General features: G+C 53.7%; 1 protein-coding gene across 1 annotated transcript in view; it reads left to right on the plus strand.

The window, feature by feature from the left end:
- Positions 1–1,080: 1,080 nt before the first annotated feature.
- Positions 1,081–6,108, plus strand: part of OSBP2 (oxysterol binding protein 2) — a 73,089-nt gene continuing 68,061 nt past the window's right edge. The window contains exon 1 of the mRNA XM_031062445.1: positions 1,081–1,294. The gene's annotated coding sequence lies outside the window, so the exon portion shown is untranslated. The remainder of the gene's footprint in view (positions 1,295–6,108) is intronic.

A 6,108-nucleotide genomic window follows, 5' to 3' on the forward strand; every position in this document is an offset into this window, starting at 1 on the left:
CTCCAGGCTGAGCCCCTTCCCAGCTCCCTCAGCCTCTCCTGGGGCTCCAGCCCCTTCCCAGCTCCGTTCCCTGCCCTGCACACGCTCCAGCCCCTCCAGGTCTCTCCTGGCAGGAGGAGCCCAGAGCTGCCCCAGCACTGGAGGTGCCCCAGCAGTGCCAGCTCAGGGCACGGGCACTGCCCTGCTCCTGCTGCCACCCCAGGGCTGGGACATACAAGGTCTGAGCACACTTGGACGAAAACAATGATGGAAGGGAGAGGGTATAAAGAGCCACAGAGCGCTGGATTCTGGAGGTGGGACAGCTGGGAGAAGGCAGAAGAGCAGCAGTGGAAATGAGATGTGAAAGCCAGTGTTTTGTAGTTGGAACTTTGCTTTTAGAGCAGCCAGAAGCAGTGGACACGGTGGGATGTGAATGTGTAAGGAATGATGGGGTGTTGCTCCTCCAAGGAAACGAGCTCCATCTAAACACCTCACTCTGCCCTTGTTTCTCTGAGGGCCTTTTCTATTGGATGCTATGAAGATCCTCTGACACAGGGAAGAATGATGTGCAGAACTCCATGATACCAGAAGGCTAATTAATTACTTCATTATACTATATTTATACTAGAACTATATTACACTAACAAGAACTATCACTGACTGACTAACTAACTAAATAACTAACTAACTAGAAAACCTGTGGCTCTCTGCCTGAGAGTCCTGACACACACACACACACACACACGGGGATCCAATTGCTCAATGAATCCAGAACACCATCACCAGAATCCAATCAAGCAATCACCTTGGGTAAACAATCTCCAGAACACATTCCACATGGGCACAAACACAGGAGCTGCAAATGAGATTTTGTTTTGATCATTCTTTTCTCTGCTTCTCTCAGGAGAATCCTGAGAAAGCTAAATCTCTCTCTGTTCCGCTGGCATGTGAATACCACACCTTTTCCAGCTTTAGTGGATTGCATGTGAGTGCTGCCAGCTCAGGATGTCTCCACAGGTCTGTGCTGTGCAGGAGGGTGCCTTGGAGGTGTTTTGGGGTCGGGTACAGCAGCACTGACCCTTCCTTGTCCCTCTGTTCCCGTGCAGGACTCAGGCAGAGATGGCCCACACGTGCCGGGGCACCATCAACCTGTCCACGGCCCACATTGACACGGAGGACTCGTGCAACATCGTGCTGTCCAACGGGGGCAGGACCTACCACCTGAAGGCCAACTCAGAAGTGGAGAGGCAGCGCTGGGTCACAGCCCTGGAGCTGGCCAAGGCCAAGGCCATCCGCATGCGGAACAACCAGTCAGGTACGGGCATTTAACCTGTCAGGAACAGGGCTTTAACCTGTCAGGAACGGGCGTTTAACCAGTCAGGTACGGGGATTTAACCTGTCAGGAACGGGCATTTAACCTGTCAGGAACGGGGGTTAAACCAGTCAGGAACGGGGGTTTAACCAGTCATGAATGGGGCTTTAACCTGTCAGGTATGGGGCTTTAACCAGTCAGGTACGGGGATTTAACCAGTCAAGAATGGGCATTTAACCAGTCGGGTACGGAGGTTTAACCAGTCAGGTATGGGGGTTTAACTGGTCAGGAACAGGGATTTAATCGGTCAGGAATGGGGATTTAACTGGTCAGGTATGGCGATTTAACCAGTCGTGTACGGGGATTTAACCAGTCGGGTACAAGCATTTAACCAGTCGTGTACGGGGGTTTAACCAGTCAGGAGCAGGGATTTAACCAGTCAGGTATGAGGATTTAACCAGTCAGGAATGGGGCAGCCTGGGCACCCTGAGCCCTCCAGCTCTGTGGGAGTGCTGGGGTTGGGATGGTGGGGACAGACAGAGACCAGAGATCTCTGAGGCCAAGTCAGGAGCTTGGGGTTCATTGCCAAGGGCCTGGGTGCAGGGCCCTGCTGGGAGCTGCCAGCCACAGCTGGAGCAGGCCTGAGAGAAGTAAAGAGAGTGGGAAAGAGAGAGAAGGCAAGAGTGTGGTAAAGAAGATGAGAGATTGAGGTTCCCATTACAATATAGTAAATCTTCTTCTGTGTTGAATATTCTAATTCTCACTAACCAATCTAGTACAAGATACAAATCCTATAGCATTTACATACGGCCTATAAGAATCATGACATTACCATACTGTGCTACATTTTAAACCCTAAAATCTCCTCTTTGGGCCCCTTCTGCCAAGCTGCAGGGTCTGCTCTGACCCTTAGAGCTGTCTGCAAGCAGAGGGTGTTGTTCCATCAAAAGGGAATTACCTTCAGCCAGCCACACCATTGTGTTCCAGTTGTTCAGTAACTGAGGTATCTCAAAGCTTCCTTTCATTGCAGTCTTGCTCATAGTTTCTATATTCTCAAAATCTTTTGCCAGGCAATCATATTTATAAGGCTTTCCTGTTTCATCTTCCCCAGCACAGCTCCTGCTGCTCTGCTCAGCTCACACAGCTCTTGTGGGCTGGTTAAATGGTGCAGAACCCACCCAGGGAGGGTTTCATGCACAGCTGGAGGTTTCTGATGGTCTCCCAGGGACACAAAGGGTTGGACACAGCCCTGCTGCGCCTCATCTCAGCTGCCTGCCAGCTCTGAGCAGGTCTTTGGAGCTGTGGGAATGGCTGGGAACTGTGGAGAGCCAGTAACAATGAGCTAATGATGCTGCTTCTGGGAGGCAGAGTGAGGTGTCTTTCTCCTGGAGACTTTGTGCTGGGAATGCTGGAAATGCTGTGCTCAGAGGCCTGAGCACCCCAGGGTGGTGTTGCACAGCCTGAGGAGGTTTGGGGGATGAATGACACTGATATTTAGTTGAGCTGTTTCTGTGTGCATCTCTGCTGCTGCCCCTTTGTTGTGGTGTTTATTGGAGCAGGTTTGCGACAGTCACACTTTGTAAAGCTGTCAGAGCCCTGTGCCTGCTGCACAGCTCCTCCCCAGGGTGACATTGTTCTGCCTGTGATGGGTCAGTTAGGCTTGGCAAACAGAATCTTTTCGAAATATTTCAGTGATTCACTTAGTCTGTATCTCAATGTCTGTAACTCGTCTGAGGTTAACATTGGATTTTCTGCTACAAGCAAACGCAGCTTCAGGCTGCAGTAAACAAACTTCAGAAATGGAAAAGAGAATGCTCCAGGGAGACCTTAAAGCACCTTCCAGTGCCTGGAGGAGCTCCAAGGGCGATGGAGAGGGACTTGGGACAGAAGAGACAGGCCCAGGACAAGGGGGAATGGCTTCCACTGCCAGAGGGCAGGGATGGATGGGATATTGGGAATTAGGAATTGTTCCCTGGCAGGGTGGGCAGGCCCTGGCACAGGGCGCCCAGAGCAGCTGGGGCTGCCCCTGGGTCCCTGGCAGTGCCCAAGGCCAGGCTGGACATTGGGGCTGGGAGCCCCTGGGACAGTGGGAGGTGTCCCTGCCATGGCAGGGGGGTTGGACTACATGGTATTTAAAGTCCCAACCCAAACCATTCTGTGATTTTAAATGCTGTGAACTTTCTGTCCCTTAAAATTCCAGCTCTGGAATATTCAAATACTGTCAGAGAGCCCAGCTGATGCAGGAGGGGAGAAGTTTCTGGGCACACTTGTTTAGGGTGGGACACTGTGCTGGTCCTGCCTGCACTGAGCTGGCTCTGGGGGCTGTCCAGTCCTTCAGCTGGGTGGGTGTGTGGAGATGGACTTCTGGAGAGGAGGATGTGGGAAAGGATCTCCTGGTGAGGAGGATGTGTGGAGATGGATCTCCTGGACAGGTGGATGTGTGGGAGAGGATCTCCTTGAGAGGTGGATGTGGGAAAGGATCTCCTGGGGAGATGGGTGTGTGAAAGGATCTCCTGGAGAGGTGGGTGTGTGGGAGAGGATCTCCTGGAGGGGTGGTGTGTGTTCTTTACCTTGCCTGTGGGACCGTGGGGCTGTGGCAGTGCTGGGTCAGGGTGGGGCGGTCCCAGGGCTGTCAGCCACGCTGCCTCCCGAGTCAGGCACAGCTATTTTGGTTTGTGTCTGCCCATAAAAATAGCAAATGCAGAGGCTGGGTGTGCTGGGGCTGCAGCCCTGCTGAGCTCTGGGCTGAGGGCAGTGCTATGGATGTGGCTGTGCTGCCCCAGGCTCTGCTGACTCAGCTGTGATCCAGGCCACAGAGCTGATGGAACAGAAAATCCACAGCAGACTCCTGCTTTTCCAGACTTTCCTGATCTCATCAAGGGGATAAGACACTCTGTAGATGGGTGCTGAATCCTGAGCACATCAGTGAATTACTTTATGCTGTAATGTTCACCTGGCTGATGGTTTGTGCCAATTAGAGATATTTTAATTATAGTAAAGAGTGACTGTGGGTTTGGCTTGAATCAAAATAGAATTCCTGATGTTGTGTCCCTATGAGCACTGGGGTGGATGTTTACAAGTAAAGGGAGGAGGTTCTGGATTTGCTGTAGAAGTCCGCAGTCCTTCAATCTGCTCATGTGCAGAATTGTCTGAGTTGCCTCCTGAGGGATCCCCAAAAGCTGTGTGTTCCCCAGGGGCTGCTCTGCAGAGCCCAGCTGGGCTCCAGTGAGTGCAAAGGGTGGTGAGCAGCTGAAGGGATTTGGGCCCTCAGAGAGGAGCATCCATTGCTCTGGAAGACCAGAAGGTGGGGAGAGGGTGGCAGAGGAGCAGGTTTGTGTCTGGTGCTGTCTGTCCTTCTGGGAGGGGACACAAAGAGCATCCTTGTGGCCCTGTGTGCTCATGGGCACTGCCTGCTGCCCTGCCTGCTTCACAGGCCATGGCGTCACCACCCTCCCAGGGAACAATTCCTAATTCCCAATATCCCATCCATCCCTGCCCTCTGGCACTGGGAGCCATTCCCTGTGTCCTGTCCCTCCATCCCTTGTCCCCAGTCCCTCTGCATCTCTCCTGGAGCCCCTTTAGGCCCTGCAAGGGGCTCTGAGCTCTCCCTGGAGCCTTCTCCTCTCCAGGTGAGCACCCCCAGCTCTCCCAGCCTGGCTCCAGCCCTGGGAGCATCTCTGGTGCCCCCTCTGGACTCACTCCAGCAGCCCCAGGTCCTCGCTGTGCTGGCCCCAGGGCTGGGGCAGCTCTGCAGGTGGGGTCTCACCTGAGTGGGGCAGAGGAGCAGAATCCCCTGCCCTGCTGCCCACACTGGGGGTTCAGCCCAGGGCTGAGGGGGTGTCAGGGCAGGTGCAGCCCTCACCCAGCAGCACCCCAATGTCCTTGTCCCCAGGGCTGCTCTCCAGGAGTTCCTCTCCCAGTCTGTGCTCACGGCTGGGGTTGCCCTGACCTGGATGCAGGACCTGGCCCCTGGACTTGTTGAACCTTTTGAGGTTCTCCTGGGCCCTCTCCAGCTCTCCAGCCCCTGGATGTCCCCATCCTTCTGTTGTGTCAGCTGCACTGCTCAGCCTTGAATCACCCCCAGACCTGCTGGAGCCTGGGCTGGGGTTCATTCCCTGTTTCTGCAGCAGTCAGTGATCCTCAGTGCTGCCAGGGTGTTTGGGATTTGATGGGAAATTTGATGGGTGGAAGGACTGGCAAATTGCTGCCCATGTTTTCAGTGCTGGGTCTCCATTTTGGAGTGGATGAAAAGGGTCTTTCCCCCAGGAGTTCTCCTGAGTTGAACAGCTGTGGAAATGTTTTTAACTCTGTTTTTAACTTGGCTGCTGGCTGGAGCTGTGCACCCACAGGGGCCATTTCACAGGACTGCTTTTCATGTCTGTTTTTAACAGCAAAACCTGTCACCAAACCAAGTATGGGATGGGAGACTTTGCTGTTCTGTGCAAAGGGGAGCTCTGGTTTCCCCTCTGCCCGCTGTGGGGTCAGGAGTATTTTGGTAACGAGCTGTGACCTGGGACATTGGTACTGAGATGTGACCTCAGCTCCCTGTCCTCATCCTGCTGCCCAGGGATGAACCTGCCCAGGGAGAGAAACCTGCCCAGGGAGAGAAACCTGCCCAGGGAGAGAAACCTGCCCAGGGAGAGAAACCTGCCCAGGGATGAACCTGCCCAGGGATTAGTGGCAGAAAGTGAGAGTGGAGCTGAGCTTAGCTCTCTCCTCAATTACCACATGTGTTTAATTCCTCTGAAACACATGTAGAGTGTGACAGGAGGACAGAACAGTCCCAGCCCAAGCTCTGCTCAGCCAAACGTGGCATT

The sequence above is a fragment of the Geospiza fortis genome, unplaced genomic scaffold, assembly GCF_000277835.1.
Source record: "Geospiza fortis unplaced genomic scaffold, GeoFor_1.0 scaffold224, whole genome shotgun sequence".
Taxonomy (NCBI): Eukaryota; Metazoa; Chordata; class Aves; order Passeriformes; family Thraupidae; genus Geospiza; species Geospiza fortis.